The sequence below is a fragment of the Callospermophilus lateralis genome, chromosome 9 (genome assembly GCF_048772815.1).
Source record: "Callospermophilus lateralis isolate mCalLat2 chromosome 9, mCalLat2.hap1, whole genome shotgun sequence".
In the NCBI taxonomy this organism is placed as follows: domain Eukaryota; kingdom Metazoa; phylum Chordata; class Mammalia; order Rodentia; family Sciuridae; genus Callospermophilus; species Callospermophilus lateralis.
The window spans coordinates 79,495,643-79,514,976 of NC_135313.1; the positions used below are offsets into that span (position 1 = coordinate 79,495,643).

At 34.6% G+C, this 19,334-nt stretch overlaps 1 protein-coding gene and 1 pseudogene across 2 annotated transcripts in view; one reads left to right on the forward strand and one right to left on the reverse strand.

Moving 5' to 3' along the window:
* Epc2 (enhancer of polycomb 2) overlaps positions 1-19,334 on the reverse strand; it is a 139,962-nt gene that overhangs the window by 91,174 nt on the left and 29,454 nt on the right. The gene's annotated exons all lie outside the window — the stretch shown is intronic.
* LOC143407197 (translationally-controlled tumor protein-like) lies at positions 11,322-15,246 on the forward strand (annotated as a pseudogene).

The following is a 19,334-nucleotide window of genomic DNA, read 5'->3' on the forward strand; positions in this document are numbered from 1 at the left end:
GCACAACACAAAAATAAATAAATAAAGATACTATGTCCATCTACAACTAAAAATAAATAAATAACTACAATGTGTAAGAAACTCCTGAAAATCCACAAGAAAAGGACAACAGTCCCAAAAGAAAAATGGATAAAATATATAAACAGGCAATTTACATGTAAGAAAACCCCAAAGGCTAACAAAGCATCAAAGAGATGCTCAAATTCATTTGTAATCAGAGAAATGCAAATTAAACAGATAAGGTAAAACCATTAGCAAGACAAAAATTACGATAATGCCAAGTGTTAGCAAGTGTGTGAAAACACAAATTCCTGCAGATCTGCTACCATTCTAGAAAGTAATGGCAATACATGATCAAATTAAATCTGCCTTCTCTGTGACCTGGCAATTCCTGTCTTGAACATATAACCCCAAGAAAATATCACACAGGTTTACAAATGGATCTATACACTAAAACAGTATCTATTGTAGAAGGCAATTTGGGGCAATGTGGGAATCTATGGCTACGAGAACAAAAAAATAAAATGTGGTAGATGCTCACTATGAATACTATATAGCAGTTGGTACCAACAGTGCATATGTACATTTAATATGGTAGATCTTTTAAAAAGTTGAGTGAAAATTCTTAATAGAACGAGTTATGACGTGGTTTATATAAATGCACATAAAATAACATTAAATTTGCCAGAAGAGACACATTAAACGTTAGACAGAGAGTTAGGGGAAAAGAATGAAAAAGGGAAAGAGAGGTAGAACAGAATAAGTAAGTTAAATCAAAGAGGGGCCTTGCAATTTCTTTAAAATTCAGGCTGTGTGTGATTAGTGTCAGAGAGGAAAACAGATTGGCCTTGTGTTAGCGGATTCATTATACTGTTTTTCTTTTCTTTTTTCTGCTTTTGTTTATTTGACAATTTCCATAATAAAAATTAAAATACATGGGCTGGGGTTGTGGTTCAGTGGTAGAGCGCTCGCCTTGCATGTGTGAGGCCCTGGGTTCAATCCTCAGCAGCACATAAAGATAAATAAATAAAGGTATTGTGTCCATTTACAACTAAAAAATATTTTTAAAAATTAAAATACAGAGTAAGAGAAGAGAAGGAGAGGAAGAGAAAGGCCCTAAAGACTGATGATGATGCACCATAATCTAAGGCATATGAATAATTTAACTTTCAGAACTAAGTTTCCTCTTTAAACAACAAAAGCATTGTTATATGATAACACTATGTACAACAGAATTTACAAAACACATTTAGCTTTAAAAACTGAACACAGATTGTTTACTCATGCACTCAAAGCATTCTAATAATCACAAATTAATAAATAAGTGAAAAGAGGCAATAAATACTATTAGTTAATTTATACACAGAATGAAATAAATGTAGCCCTCAAAAGATTTGTAACCTCCATACTTCCCTAAAAAATCAATTCTCTACTTACAGATCAAATACACCAAACCCACTTCATATGGCTACTTTAATATTCTGAAACATTCTTCTAAAATCTACTGTAATTATACCTAAACAGTTGTGTTTTCATAGAGATATTATACATTCTCTATATCATTAAAAATAGCCCCCACAATCTAAATAATCCATGACTTCAGTCATATATAAAAGGTACCAAAGTCTAAGAAAAAAACTTTTTTAAATAAATGTATTTTTTAAATTAGGTATACATGACAGCAGAATGCATATTGATTCATTGTACACAACTGCCCCCAAATCCCCTCACCTCCCCTTTGCTTCCATTTTTCCCATGCCCTGCCCCGCACTGTGGATCAGCATCCACTTATCAGAGAGGACATTCTCAGTCTTTGGTTTTTGGGATTGGCTTAGTTCGCTTAGCATGATAGTCTCCAACTCCATTCATTTACCTGCAAATGCCATAATTTTATTCTCTTTTAATGCTGAGTAAAATTATTCCATCATGTATATATATCACAGTTTCTTTATCCATTCATCTATTGAAGGGCATCTAGGTTGTTTCCACAGTTTAACTATTGTGAAAAGAGCTGCTATATAGCTCTTAGGCTATGTTACTATAGTAAGCTGATTTTAGGTCCTTTGGGTATAGACCAAGGAGTGGGATAGATGGGTCATTCCAAGTATTATAAGCAATCTCCATATGCTATCCAAACTGGCTGTACCAATTTGCAGTCCCACCAGCAATGTATGAGTGTGCCTTTTCCACCACATCCTTGTCAACTCTAATTGTTGTTTGTATTTTTGATAACTGCCATTCTGACTGGTGTGAGATGAAATCTTAGAGTACTTTTGCATTTCTCTAATTGCTAGAGATGTTGAACATTTTTTCAGATATTTGTTGATCAATTAAATATCTTATTCTGAAAAGTGTCTGTTCAGTTCCTTTTACCCCATTTATTGAGTTTTTTTTAGTGTTAAATTTTTTAAATTAATTTATTCTAATTTGTTATATATGAAAGTAAAATGCATTTCAATTCATATTACATATACAGAGCACAATTTTTCATGTGTCTGATTGTACACAAAGTAGAGTTACACCATTCATTTCTTCATACATGTACTTAGGGTAATGATGTCCATCTCATTCCACCATCTTTACTACTCCCATATCTCCTACCTTCCCTTGCCTCTCCTTTGCCCCATCTAAATTATCTTCCATTCTTCCCATGTACCCTCTGCTCCCCATTATGGATCAGCATCCTTATATCAAAGAAAACATTCAGCATTTAGTTTTTGAGGACTGGGTTACTTCACTTAGCATAATATTCTCCAGCTCCATCCATTTATCTGCAAATGCCATGATTTTATTCTCTTTTAATACTGAGTAATATTCCATTGTGTGGATACACCACATTATTTTTATCCATTCATCTACTGAAAGGTTGGTTCCACAATTTAGCTATTGTGAATTGTGCTGCTATACACAATGATGTGACTGTGTCCCTGTAGTATATGCTGTTTTGAGGTCCTCTGGGTATAAATCGAGGAGTGGGATAGCTGGGTCAAATGGTGGTTCTATTCCAAGTTTTCCAAGGAATCTCCATACTGCTTTCCATATAAACTGCACCAATTTGCAGTCCTACAACCAATGTATGTGTGCCTTTTTCCCCACATCCGTGCCAACACTTGTTGTTTGTATTCTTGATAACTGCCATTCTGACTGGTGTGAGATGAAATCTTAAGAGTAGTTTTGATTTGCATTTCTCTAATTGCTAGAGAGGTTGAACATTTTTTCATATATTTGCTGACGGACTGTATATCATATTCTGCAAAATATCTGTTCAGTTCCTTGGCCCATTTATTGATTGGATCTTTTGTGTGTGTGTGTGTGTGTGTGTGTGTGTGTGTGTGTGTGTGTGTGAAGATTTTTGAGTTCTTTATATATCCTAGAGATTAGTGCTCTTTCTGATGTGCATGTGATAAAAATTTGCTCCCATTCTGTAAGCTCTCTAGTCACCTCACTGATTGTTTCTTTTGCTGAGAAGATTTTTAATTTGAATCCATCCCATTTGTTTTTTATTTTATTTCTTGAACTAAGGGAGTCTTAATAAGGAAGTCGCGGGCCTAACCTGACATGATGGAGGTTTGGGCCTACTTTTTCTTCTATTAGGCACAGAGTCTCAGGTTTAATTCCTAGGTCCTTGATCCACTTTGAGTTGAGTTTTGTGCATGTGAAACATAGGGGTTTAATTTCATTTTGTTGCATATGGATTTCCAGTTTTCCCAATACCACTTGTTGAAAAGGCTCTCTTCCTCAATATATGTTTTTGATGCCTTTGTCTATATGATAACTTTAACTATGTGGGTTTGTCTCTGTGTCTTCTATTCTGCACCACTGGCCTAGAGGTCTATTTTGGTGCCAATACCATGCTGTTTTTGTTACTATTGCTATGTAGTATGTTTGAGGTCTGATATAGTGATGCCTCCTGCTTCCTTCTTCTGGCTAAGAACTGTTTTGGCTATTCTGGGTCTCTTAATTTTCTATATGAAAAGATTGCTTTTTCTATTTCTATAAGTATGAAAAAGATATTTTTTGTTTTCTTTTGGAGACAAACTAGGTTCTATGTCTACCCTGGTAGAAATGAACAGGGCTAAAATTTGAATCCCAGCTTGTCTGGCTCTCCTACATCCATTTTTGAGCTTTCAGATTTATCCAATGAGTTAGGCTGCATACAAAGTCATTATTTAAGAATTTACATGAGGGCTTGGGATGTGGCTCAAGCGGTAGCGCGCTTGCCTGGCATGCGTGCGACCCGGGTACGATCCTCAGCACCACATACAAACAAAGATGTTGTATCCGCTGGAAAATAATAAATATTAAAAATTCTCTCTCTCTCTCTCTCTCTCTCTCTCTCTCTCTCTAAAAAAAAAAAAAAAAAAAGACTTTACATGCAAAATTCCTCATTAAATATAGCTGATAGCTACTCGATCTCCCAAAAGAAGCAAACTTATTACTAAAGAACTGAAAAACTTATAAAACCACAATGACAAAGAAAATGAGATGGGCCAGCACAAGAAAGTACAGCAAACATTAGAGAAATTAAAATCAAGAGTGTGCTGATTCGGAGGCTACAAGCAGATTCAAATCTTTGCAGAAAAGCATAAAATTAAGAACTGAGTCCACTTATCCAGAGGTTGAGGCAGGAGACTCACAAGTTTGAGGCCAGCCTGAGCAACTTATTCAGACCCCTTCTCAAAATAAATTTAAAAGATGGTGGGGATGTAGCTCAGTAGTAGAGTGCTTGCCTAGCATCTGTGAGGCCCTAGGTTAAATTTCCCAGTACATTCATCCCCAATAAACCTGGACACATCTAATTCATATAAATCCAGAGGCAATGGGGATTTTGAAAGACTAGTCAGAAAGAGCTAGAATGAACAAAGGCCTTCCTTTAACTTGTCCTCAAAAGAAAGTCATTCTACACAGACAGAAGAGGGCACCACTAACTTAAGGTGCCAAATCTACAAAAATGAAAAGAAAATTTAACTAAATGTAATTATTTAAAGAAGACAACAATTAGTTCCATCTCTATTGATAAATTCTCAGTCTGAGGGAGGGGGGTGAAGAGAAAAAAAAGGAAACTTTAAGAAAAATGCTCCAAATATAAATTCAATCACATACCACATAAAGATATTTGGTCTCAACAATGGACTGCATATATGACATATAAGATTTTATCACCTAATAACATTATAGTTTTCATCTTGGTTTGTTAGAGTACACTCTACGATGTTCACATACAGAGTCTCTAAACAATGCACTTCTCAAAACATCTTCCTAGGATTAAACAGTGCATGTGAAGAAGCATGTGGGATATGAAAAAATGAATCAGAAATTTAAAAATAAGATCAGAGAAGGAACAAAGAATAAAAACAAACGTGAAGAGTTGACTTTGAACTCAACAAAGAAAAGATTATCTCACATTAAGGCTAAAATTATTAGAAGCCAAATGAAATGTATCCTTAAAAACAAAACAAACAAACATAAAACCCACATGTCTTCTGCAAAAGACTACTCAAATATCAAGTGACTGAAAATAAGGTAAAGACAGAAGTAAAATAGGGTAAGAAAGATGGTAGGGAGAATGTAAATCAAGCAAGGAAGGAATGACATTCACATAATTGGCATCCTTGAAGAACAAAGAAATGCAAGAGAACTAGGATTTAGAATTACATTCAAAGAAAAGACAACTATGAACTTACCAAGCAAAAAGGACACAAAGAAGCAATATGGACAAATAATATGTCCCAGACCTTGTTTTCCCACACACATACTGACTTCGTGACATATAGTTCAAAAAACCTTAACCCCAAAATCAGCTTAGAATTTGTAGTCCCCTAGGCAAGCTCAAAGTCAAGAATAGCTATATTGAAATGGTTTCTTCAAGAAAGCCATTTCAGTCATGATTGTCCTTCCCTCAATTTAGCACAGATGAGTGTGAATTAGGAGAAAAAGGCCAGCTAATAGCTTCTCTCTTGAGAAAGGTAAACAGAACACATGTCCCAACATTCTCACTTACTGCCTGAGGGACTGATATACTTTAGATGTCTGGGAGTCACAGAAAACAAGAGAGCTCAGTAGCTTCTTGCAGCATCAGAGAACCTGTGGCACTAAAGAAGCCAGCACAACTTAGTGCAATCAGGAGGAAGAACTCAGTTCAAAACTTCTCCCTCAAAAGAGTTCAGCAGCTTATTATGACAGAGAATCAGGAGTAGTGCAGTGAGACACCAAAGTGCAAAATATTATAAGCAACTTGAAAAGACAACAGCAAACCTTTCTAATTGAGAAATTATACACACAAGCCAAAGAAGATGCATCTCCAGATAAGATCTGAGAGGCTCTCAGAATCCCTAGCTGGGCTGATTTGTCAAGGTTTTAGCCTCATACAATATCAGTTTTTAAAGACTAGGAGAGGTAGCTGTTTTTTCAATGCATAAATCACAGCAAAAAATAAATTTTTTAAAAAAAAGCCTAAATATTAACTTATGAATTATAAGAATTCAAAGTAATTGTTTTGAACAATTTATTACAAGAGAACACCAACGCAAGTAAATGAAATCAGAAAAGTGACTCATGTACAAAATGACAGTATCAACAAAGAGATAAAAATTGTTTTTTAAAGAATCCAATTGAACTTCTGCAGCCAAAGGGAAAAAAAAAAATAATTGAATTGGAAACTTCACCAGAAGTGTTCAACAGAAGACTTGATCAAACCTAACCAAAAAAAAAAAAGAATCAGTGGTCACATGGAATTATTGAGTAAGTGGAAGAAAAACAAAAAAGAACAAAGAAAAGTAAGCCTAAGGGAATTGTGGAAACCTATTAAGTAGACCAATACACAGGTAATGGGAGTTTATGGAGGAAGAGGGAGAGGGAAAGGAGCCAAGAGCTTATTTGAAGACATAATGGTCAAAAAACTTCCCAAATCTGATAAAGGAAATGAGCATACAAATTAAAGAAGTTCAAAGTACCACAATTAGGACAGCCCAAAGACATCCATATTGAGATACATTGTAATCGAACTATCAAAAGTCAGAGAGAAGGGTTGGAGTTAGGGCTCAGTGGCAGACCACTTGCCTCACATGTGCAAGGCCCTGGGTTTGAGTCTCAGCACCACATATAAATAAATGAATAAAATAAGATCCAACAACAACTAAAAAAAATTTTTTTATGAAGAGAAAATCCTGAGAGGGGAAAAAAAATTACTTATGGGATCTCCAATAAGATTTAACAGGGAAAGTCTGGCACCTATAATCCTAGTGACTTGGGAGGATGAGACAGGAGGATGGAAAGCTCAAAGCCAGCCTCACCAACTTAGTGAGGCCCTAAGCAACTTGGCAAAACCCTATCTCAAAATGAAAAACAAAAACAAAAACAAAAAAAGGCTGAAAATGTGGCTCTGTGGTAAAGCACTTCTGTGTTAAATCTTTAGTACCTCCCACCAAAAAAAAAAAAAAAAAGCAGTGAATATTTCACCGAAAATATCATACACTTAAAGACAGATAATATATACAAAGCATTGACAGAAAAAAATGCCAAACTAGAATAAAATATCCAGCAAAATATCCTTCCAAAATGAATAAATAAAGATCTTCTTTGATAAAGAGTTCATCACTATTACAGCTATTTACCAAACTGCTAAAGGAGTACTTCAAGTTGAAAAAAAAAAAAAACAAAAAGCATACAAAAGTGTGAAACTCTCTGATACACAGAATCCTATAATATTGTAATGGTGGCATGTACATCACTTTTAATTCTGTTATGCAATTTAAAAGACAAAAGCATAAAATGTAACTATAATTATAAAACTATGTTAATGCATACAGATTTTGTTTAAAAAGAAGCAATTTGTGCATCGGAAACATAAAATAATAGTGGGGGGAAGTGTTACATAGTTTTTCTATATGACTAAAAGCAAATTATCCATTTTCAGACTATTACAACTCTAAGAGATGTAATCCTCATAGTATTCAAAAATAAAAATATCTCAAAGATACAGAAAAGAAAATTCAAAAAGAATGAAAATGTCACTACAAAAAAAAATCAACAAAAACACAAAAAGGAGGCAGAAGAACAAAACCAAACATATAGAATAACAAAATGACTATACTAACTCCTTCCCTATCAGTAGTTACTTCCAATGTACACGTAGTAAACTTCCTAATTAAAAGATAGAGAGGATGAATGGATTAAAAAAAATTCCAATTATACGCTGTCTATAAAAAATTCATTTTAGACATAAGGACACACAAAAGAGGCAGTAAAAAGGATGAAAGAGTAATTCCATGCAAATGATAACCAAAAGAAAACAGGGAAGGTGAAACTTTTATCAGACAAAATAGACTTTCGTCAACAGAGTAAAGAAAGACATTACAAATTAATTCACCATCAGAATGACAATTATAAATATGTTAGCACAATAGTACACAATTTTATGAAGCAAATATGGAGAAAACTGAAGAGGAAGCATACTTAAACAACAGAAGTAAAAGATCTCAACACCCCAGGTTACATAATGACCAACCAGAAAGAACATCACTAAGTAGTACTTGAAGAACACTACAGACTAATTGGACCTGAGACACATACAGAACTCTTCAGCCAACAACAGAATAATATTTTCTTCCCAACTATATATGGAACGTTCTCCAGATCACATATTACATCACAAGAAAAATCAAAAAACAAATTTAAAACAACCAAAGTCATAGTACATATCTTCAATGAATAATGGAATAAAACTAGAAATCAATAAGAAAACCGGAAAATTCACAAATATGTGAAAAGTAAACAACATATTCTTGAACAACCAATGGGTTAAAGAAGAAATAGCAAGAAAAACTGTAAAATATCATGAGACAAATGAAAATGAAAACACATAAAAATTTATAAATGTAAGAAATATAGTATGAAGAGGAAACTTTATAGTGCTACATAGCTACATAAAAAGGGAATCTCAAATCATCAACCTAACTATAACATGTCAAGGAGCTAGAAAAACTCTGAAGCAAACCCAAAGATAGAACACCAAAAGTTGTGTTATTATTGAAGATCAATGAAACTGACATAACTCGAGCAAGATTGATTTTTAAAAAAATAGATTAGAAAGAAGAGACATTATCACTGATGGTGCTAAACCACGACGCAAAGAAAAGACCACTGACTCCAATTTTAAATCAAATTAAAGTAAGCTTGTAATTCCAACTAGGCAGGACTGTCTCTCCCAAAACCCATGGATTAGAGGACAGTTCTCTAGGAGTACAGATTTATAGCATAAAAAGTTCCAAAAGGGGGGCATCTTGAGAACTTACAGATAACAGAATTTTGACAAGCATAATACAAAGGCAGATAGGTAGTAGGTTAATGGTCTAAATGGTTCAGCACTTAGGGAGTAAATTTAGATCCCAACATCAGAATTTCTGAGGCGCCATTAGGGTTTCAGAGAGGGTTGTTATCTGGCCAGGGAAAACCAGGTATGGGTGAGTTCAAGGCACGGGCAGGCATTCCAAGCAAGTTTAGAAATTGCAGTAATTTATAGTAAAACAGAAATTAATTTTTCATGACTTTGTGACAAGATGGCTCCCAATTTTAAGATGGAATTAGGCTGGGTTCATCAATGTCATGATATAAAAAGGATAAAAGACTACGAACAAATTATGATACATTAGAAGAAATGAGCAAGTTTCAAGAAACAATCTGCCAAAACTGAATCATGAAGAAATAAAAAATACAAACAAAATTTTAACTAGTCAGAAAGTCACACCAATAATCAAAAATTCTCAATAAAGTAAGTTCAGGACCAGATGACTTCAATAGAAAATTGTACCCAGCAACATTGAAAAAAAAATAAATACTCATCCTTCTGAATTCTTGCAAAAAATTGAAAGAATACTTCCAACCTTATTATTTGAGGCCAATCTTATACCAAAACCAGAAAGAGATACTACCAGAAAACTATAGACCAATGTCCCTGGTAAATAGTGATACAAAGTCTCAAGAAAATACCCAAAACTAAATTCAACAACATACTAAAAAGATGCAAGGTTGGTTCAACACATGAAAATCAATCACTGTAATATACCAGAATGAAGAACAAAAATCATAACTATTTCAATTGATGGAGATAAAGCAACTGACAAAAGTTTACATTCCAGCATTGTTCATTAATAGCCCAGAAGTGGAAGCACCCCAAAAGTCCACAGACCCTAGAATAGATTTTTTTTTTTTTTTTAATACTTGTAGACAGACAGCATGTCTGTATTTTCTTTATGTGGTGCTGAGGATAGAACCCAGTGCCTCACACAAGCTAGTCAAATACTCTCCTACTGAGCTACAGGCCCAGCCTCCAGAATTGATTTTTTAAATGTGGTATTTACATACAATGGAATATTATTCAGCCCTAAAATGCAGGATTTCTGTCATATACTATAACGAGAGTGAATCTTCAGGGCATTATGTAACTGAAATAAGTCATCCACAAAACATATGTATTGCATGATTCCATTTATGAGGCAATCAAAGGGAACATAAAGGAACATAAAGCAGAATGGTGGTTGCTAGGAGCTGGGGGTGGTATATAACATGTGATTACTATTCGATGGGTACAAAGTTTCAGGTTGTTGTTGTTGTTTGGGGGTTGGTTTTTTGTTTTGTTTTGTGTTTTGTTTTTGTTTGTTTGTTTGTCTGTTTGTTTTTGGTACCAGGGATTCAACTCAGAGGCACTCAATCACGGAGCCACATCCTCAGTCCTATTTTGTATTTTATTTAGAGACAGGGTCTCATTGAGTTGCTTATAGCACCTCGCCATTGCTGAGGCTGGCTTTGAACTTGGTGATCCTCCTGTCTCAGCTTCCCAAACTGCTGGGATTACAGGTGTGTGCCACATGCCCCACTGAGTTTCAGTTTTAAAAGATGAAAAAGTCCTAGGCATGTTTGTCTAACAATGTAATATAGTTAATATTTCTGAACTATATACTTTAAAAGGTGAGGTTTTCAAGATGGCAGAATAAGGAGGTGGTACAATGTTTCTGGCTGCTTCATGAAGTGAAACCAAGAAAACTGATAGGCAAGGTGAGTGAACAACAACAACAAAAAAAAGCAGGGGGACTTTACTAGAATTTAAAACTGGTCATTCAAAGCAGATCAGTCCTCAGGAGTTTGGATATAATAAAATAAGGAAGAAATCCCCAAAGGCACAGCCACTGCCACAGCCGGGCTGGAAGCTCCAGCCAGAGAGAGTCCTCCATGAGCATAGTGGAGGGATAAGGAAATTAAAGGAACCCATGTTTTGGGGATGTCCAAGGTGTGTCTGGGTATGGAGCATTTAGAGATCAAGCACAATGGCGGTAAACCTGAAAGATAAGCTGCACAATATCCATGTGTGGGAAAAGAAGCCACCATCTCTACAGGCAGCCTGGTAGAGGACTAAGGAAGGAATCATTTTGCAGCTGCTGGGGAGGGGGCGTGCCTGGCAACTGAGGGGGCTGATTCCTGGCAAACGCAAGTCTGACCTGAAATACAGGCCCAGTAAACACATGCTGCACTTGCTAAAGTGACCAAGAGAAAATCAAATATGGAGAGAGGTTTACACAGGGACAACTGGTCAAAGAAACCCACCCAGATCTAACCCTTCCTCCTTCCCTCCCTCTCCAATCCAACTACTTGCAGGACTGGCTGGGAGAGATGCAACTAGCCAGGAACTTGGAAGGCTAGGGCAGGATAAATTGTTTGGAGAATGAATATGAGACCAGGAAACGTGGAGTCTGCAGGTAACATAGGGGACTAGGAATTGGGTCCCCGGCCACAGAGTAGAAACTAGGGGAGATCTCTGGAGTGAAGTCTTCCAACAAGTACTGGGTGCTGGAGGTACACTGACTTAAAATCTCCAGGCAAATTAGCATTCAGTAAAGAGCCTCCAGCCCTCTTAAACCTAAACCCTGCCTCCAGGAACTCTGCCTACTGGATTACCTCTCTCACTCCAGCAATCCAGAGGGTGGAACATCACACTCCAGAAGACCCCACCTAAAACTGCTGAGAAGAGAAGCTGAGAATATTTTGAACTCCAATGTAAAGAATTCTTTAACTTTTCATCAAGATTTTTTAAAATTCTTCTTAACTGTTTAACTGTGGCCTTAATGGTACATGGACTTTTATATAGTCTCCTATTTTTTTTTCCTTCTCATCTCTAGTATTTTTCTTTTTTGGGGTGGGGGTGGGGGGTGGGGGGGTTGCTGGAGATTGAACCCAGAGCCTTGTGCATGCGAGGCAAGCACTCTACCAACTGAGCTATATCCCCAACTCATCTCTAGCATTTTTTGAAGCCAGTTATTACATGGATAAGTTTTTTGTGAATTAGGATGTTTGTTTAGTTTTGTATTCTTTTAATTTTTTTAAAAAATTATTGCTTTATATATTTTTCTCCTGTTTCCCTTGATTTTCTTTTCTTCTGGAAACAGCCAATCTGTATTACTCTTTCACTCTACCTTTAATCTTCTTCTCCTGTCTTCTCTCCTCCTCCCTCATAATCATCATCCTATCACTTCTGTTTTATCCATGTCCACCATTTGAAAACATAAACCCTTTTGCAAACTTGCTGTTTTTATCACAGGCAATAACTCATCATGTCATTTCTGTTTATTGTGATAATTAACATTGCAGAAATCATACTAGGAACTATTTGGTTTAGTGGTATAAACTGTTTCCATTGGTTGTTATTATTTGTCTCTCCCTAAACAGTGAGATACTGGAAACCTTCAGGGACACTGTAAGTCTACTCCCTCAGATCCATACTGTTAGTTGGGTAGACACACAAACATGAAAAGGCAAGGGAACAAATTGCCCCAAGCAAACCAAGGTACTCCAATAACAGAATACATCGACATCACAGTGGAAAAAATATCAGAGAAGGAGTTAGAATATATGTAGTAAAACTGATCTGTGAAGTAAGGAATGATGTAAGAGAAGAATACAGGTAACAAAGGATCACTTCAATAAAGAGATAGAAATTCTGAAAGAAAACTAAACAAATTCTTGAATTGAAGTTAACAATAAACCAAATTAAAAATTCAACAGAAAGCATCATCCACAGACTAGACCACTCAGAAGACAGAACCTCAGGCAATAAAGGCACAACATATAATCTTGAAATAAAATGGACCACGGAGAGAAGATGTTAAGAAACCATGAATACAACTTCCAAGAATTATGAGATAACATGAAAAGACCAAATTTAAGATTTATCAGGATAGATGAAGGCATAGAGATACAAACGAAAGGAATGCAAAATCTTTTCAATGAAATAATATCAGAAAATTTCCCAAATCTAAAGAATGAAATGGACAATCAAATACAAGAGGCTCACTACAGGACTCCAAATGTGCAAAATTACAACAGACCCACATCAAGGCACATTATAATGAAAATGCCTAGCATACAGAATAAGACTAGAATTTTAAAGGATGCAAGAGAAGAATATCAAATTACACATAGAGGAAAACCAATATGAATCTCAGCTCATTTCTCAACCCACATTTTCAAAGTGAGGAGGTCATGGAATAACATATAACAAGCTTTGGAAGAAAATGGATGCCAACCAAGAATCCTACACATAAGCAAAATTAAGCTTCAGATTTGAAGACGAAATAGAAACCTTCCATGATTAACAAAAAAATAAAAGAATTTGCAACTAGAAAGCCTGCACTTCAGAACATTATCAACAAAATATTCCATGAAGATGAACTGGGGGGAAAAAATGTGAAAACCAGTGAAGGAAGAAACTACACTAAAGGAACCGTCAATCAAAGGAGAACTAATTCAAATTAAAAATTAGGATGAGCCAAAATGATGGAGAACACAAATCATATCTCAATAATAACCTTGAACATTAATGGCCAAAACTCATCAATCAAAAGACAGACTGGCAGACTGGATTAAAACACAAGAGCCAACAATATGCTGTCTCCAAGAGACTTACTTAATAGGCAAAGACATCTATAGACTGAAGGTGAAAAGGATGGGAAAAAACATCACTCACGTGGACCATGTAAACAAGGGGTTTCTATCATATCAGATAAAGTGGACTTCAAGCAAAAGTTAATCAGGATAAAAAAAGGATGTTTCATACTGCTTAAGGGAATTATACATCAACAAGACATAACAATCATAAATATTTATGCTCCAAACAATGGAGCATCTACGATACAAACAAAATCTTCTCAACTTCAAGAATCAAATAGATCACAATACAATAATACTAGTGACTTTAACACACATCTCTCTCACTACTGGACAGATCTCCCAAACAAAACTAAACAAAGAAACTACAGAACTAACTAATAAAATCAATAATTTAGATTTAACAGATATATACAGAATATTTCACCCATCAATGACTGAATACACTTTCTTCTCAGCAGCACACAGATCATTCTCTAAAACAGACCATATTATGTAAGCTACCACATATGTTGTCATACAATTGTAATATTACCTTAATATATTTTAGAACCTGTCAGGTTATTTTGATAGCTCCCTTTCTATTGATATTAATTTTTGTGTTCTTGCTTTTTTTCTTGATTAGACTTGTTTAATTCTTATCAATTTTTAGCTGTATTATTCTCTATTTCAAATATTTCTGCTCTCTTATTTTTTCCTTCCTACTAAATTTGAAAATAATTTGAGCTTTTCTGTCCACTCCCCCTGCACTCCCCAGCACTGCTCTGCACAGCAAACTCCTGGTTCCTGCTAATCTAGCGCTGCTGTTGTCTCCCTCCAATCGCCATCATATTATCTACCCAGATGTCATCAGCTACAATGAGAAGTTCTCTGACATTTACAAGATCCAGGAGACTGTGGATGGCCTCTGTATGGAGGTTCAGTAAGACAGAGAGTAACACTGATGACTCACTCCTTGATAGAAATGCTTCTGCTGAAGGACTGGAGGGCGAAGGTACCAAAAGCACAGTGTTGGTATTGTCATGAACCATCACTTGCAGGAAACCAGCTTCACAAAAGCAGCATACAAGAAATACATGAAATCAATCAAAGGCAAACTTGAAGAACAGAGACCAGAGAGAGTAAAACCTTTTATGGCAGAGACTGCAGAACAAATCAAGCACATCCTTGCTAATTTCAAAAATTACCAGTTCTTTATTGGTGAAAACATAAATCCAGATAGCATGGTCGCTCTCCTGCACAACCATGAGAATGCTGTGACCACATATATGATTTTTTTTAAAGGATGGTTTAGAAATGGAGAAATGTTAATAAGTTTGGCAGTTACTTTGGATCTATCATCTATCGTCATAACTGGCTGCTGTTTGTCATCCACACAACACCAGGACTTATGACAAATGGAACTGATGTCATCTTGAGCACATTTAGGCATTGTTTTTTAAGAAAACAAAGTTCATTTAAACTAAAAAATAATAATTTTTTGATTATTATTCTAGCTTCTTTCTGATACAAGTCTTTGTTATAAATGTTCATCTCAGTACTATTTCATCACAGAGATTCTGATATTTTAAGCTTTTATTATCACTTAGTTCAAAGCACTTTTTATATACTTGTGCTTTCTTCCTTGACCTCAGAGATATTTATAAGTGCACCATTTAGTTTTGAAAAGGTTGATGTGTTTGGGGCTGGGGTTATGGCTCAGTGGTAGAGCGCTTGCCTAGCACGTGTGAGGCACTGGGTTCAAGTCCCAGGACCACATATAAATAAATGAATAAAATAATTATCCATCAACTTCTAAAAAAAAAAAATTAAAAAAAAAAAAAAAAAAAAAGAAAAGGTTGATGTGGGGGTGAGGCATTCTATATATTTTAAAGTGACTGATTTCTAATGTAATCAGGCGGGAAACAGTTGCATGATTCAAATTTTTTAAAAAGTAATGGAAATGTTTTTTATATTGATTGTATTGATTACATAAATATCAAAACTGAAAATAAAAATAAACTTAAGAAACTAACACTTTCCACATTCTCTCACACAACACATGCACCAATCAAAATTTATTGAAAGACACTAAAGAATACCTAAGTAAGAAATGGTAAATGTTTTAGGGGATAATTATGCTTAACCTGACTTAAGTATTGCTTAATGTAAATGTGCAATGAACTATTATATGAAACCCACTGATATGTATAAATTAAATTTTAAAAAAGATAAATAAATGGAAACCCATTTCTTGTTCATGGAATAAAACACTTAATATTTTTGTAATAACAATGCTCCTCAAAGGGCTCCACAGATTCAATTTCTGACCCCTATAAAAAGAATACCAGAGGCCTTTTTGTGCAGTGACAGAAAAGCCAATTTTAATATTAACATGGATCTGTCAAAACTGTTAGAATGTCTCTTATCAAAAAAGAAAAAAAGTAAGCATTATTGAGAATGTGGAGAAAAGGGAGTCCTTACAGACTGTTGGTAGAAATATAAATTAAAAGTCATTATAGAAAACTCTGTGGAGTTATCTCAAAATGGTAAAAAAAAAAAAAAAAAAAAAAAAAAAAAAAAAAATTAAACAACAAGATGAACCAGAATTCCCAATACTGAGGGGTAAATCCAAAGGAAATAAAATCAGCATGTTGAAGAGATGTCTGCATTTCCATGTTTATTGCAGTACTATTTATTCAGCAAGATATAGAACCAACCTGAGTGTCTATCAATGGATAAATAATAAAGAAAATTCGACATATATACACAAAAGGATACTAATTAGTTTATTCACTGAAAAACAAAATTCTGTCATTTGTGACATGAATGAACTAGGAGGGCATTGTGTTAAATGAAATAAGGCAGGCAACTACACACAAATACCGCATGATCTCATTCATGTAGAATCTTAAAAAGCTGGCCTCAAGAGAGTAGAAATGTTTTTATCAGAGTCTGGGATGGGTGAGAGAAGAAGGGATGGGAAGATGTTGGTCAAAGATATACATTGAGGATAAAATTCTACAATAGGCAAGTAGGAAGTAGATAAGTGATTTGGGGGCATGAGACCTGGGGAGAATGGAGAAGAGGAGAAATTGGGAACAATGGCTACTGGTTTTGAAGTTTCTTTTTTGGGTGAAGAAAATGATCTAAAATTGTGGTGATGACTGCATAGCATTGGAATACTAAACACCATTGGACTGCACATTTTAAATGGGTTAATTATATGATATTTGAATTATCTCTCAATAAACTGCTTAAATGAATTAATTCTAAATACTAATTAATATCTTGGCCAAAATTTTAATAGTGAAAAGAATAGAAGCTGATGACCAAGTAAACTCAAGGTAACACACATAAAATTAAAGAAGCTTGCTTTTCTCTTATAGCACGCATAGGGAACAGTTTTACCCATCCTTGTTCCACCCTTAATTTTAGTTAGTGCATTAAAAAAAAAAAAAAGAGGAAAGCATAATCATCCTAATAAAGTACCATTACAGTCATTAGATGTCAAAACAGAACAAACCTACATTATCTGTGATTTAGGCCACTGTCCTGAAAAAATAAATAAAAAGTAAACATATTTTAATATGTCTTCTGATTGTACTATAATGTATAGTCCATACTTCTAGAATGGTGTAATTGTTAAAACTCAGTTGAAACAGGCCATTTATTCAAGGTGAAAATATCTGCCAGATATGCTGGATTTTTTATCCTTTATAATTTATATTAAACATCAATAGAAATTCATTCTAGATGGTGGTCTAATATTCATTAATTAAATTCACCAAAGAAGCTAAGAAAAACAACAGGTAAAGAAACAATAAGAACATGAAAGAATTGGGAAAAATGAAAATAAGAAAACACACCAGTAATCCAAAAAGCCTTTTAACTAGCAATTCATTCTTTCTGTATCTGGAAAATATTAATTAATCTACTATTTTCTTTCTTTAATACTGATATGAATTCTAATGTTAATCTAATATTCTGATTCAGAATCCTACCTAACGATTGCTCAGATAGTGTAAAGGTGTGTTTTGGTGCCAGGGCCACCTCTGAAGTCCTGGTCTCCTATGTCCTATTTCGTGACTTTGAATACATCACTTTTGTTTGTAACACATTTGAATATGTTACTTTTATATTAATATTTCTTAGTAATGTTTCTTTGGTTCTTTCCTAATAACCCATAGTAAATGAAGATTAAGGAAAGATATGTACAAAGTGTGATATATTAAGTGCTTAATAAATAATATCCATTATTGTTTAAGATAATTGTAAGAAAATATATTAAAATTAACAAAGAATGCCCACAAAATTTTATGATAGTAAATTGTTATGTATTTATTTAAACAAACATTCCCCCTTTCTCTATCTCCCCCCAACACACACACAAACACTAAAGTCCACTAGACATCTAACAAAATTACCAAGAACTGATTCTAGAACATATCTGGATATAACTATGTCAAAAATAACGTAACTTATAAGGTCTAATGAACTACACTTCAAAACAATTAGAAAGCAAAAAAGCATCAATGAAGCAGCGCTTCCAGAAACTTTAATGACAGCAAAGTGAACCAAAGATTTATATGCAGGTAAATTGTCCTTCCATTATCAAAAGGACTGAAAAAATTTAGAGCACTAAAGTGAAAACAATGGAACTAAAAGGCAAAGGAGCAAGAGTAAAAAAATGAAGATAGAACAAATTCTATCTTCATGGAAGGTGTTTAGAAGCAGCCACTATTGTACAGACGATTAAAGTATGTTGTTAAAAACTATCAAACAAAGCCAGGTATGGTGGTGCACACCTGTAATTCTAACAACTCCAGAGGCTGAGGCAAGAATACCCCAAGTTTTTGGCCACCCTGGGCAAAAAAAAGAGGAAAGAAGAAAAAAGGCTGGGGCTATAGCTCAGTGGTAGAGAAGTTTAGGATTCAATCTGTATCGTACCAAACAAAAAGGCTAACAAAAGAGAAAACTAATAATGATAAGCACAAATATAACTACTTCAATAAAAATTCAAATCTTCCCAAATAATGACTGTTTTAAACAGTAATGTATAAAACAATCAGTGACATCATACACAACATAAAATATGAAAGAGCTGAGCGCAAATATACTGTCATATTGATAAATGAGAATGAACTTAACTCACTGCTTTAAAAAAAAATGATGCTCAATGCTTGGAATTCAAGACTCAATAATATGCAGCATATAAGAAATATACCCCACCCTCCAAAGGTGATCCAGAGATGAGGAAAATGAACAAAAGTTTAATGGGTAAGTGAAAATAGAAGTACAAGTAATCCTAATAACAAACAAGTAGAATACAAAAGAGCATTAAACAACAAAAAAAGAGCACTTTTAACCATAATTCACAAGATTTAGTATCTATATACATAAAGTAACACAGCACCATT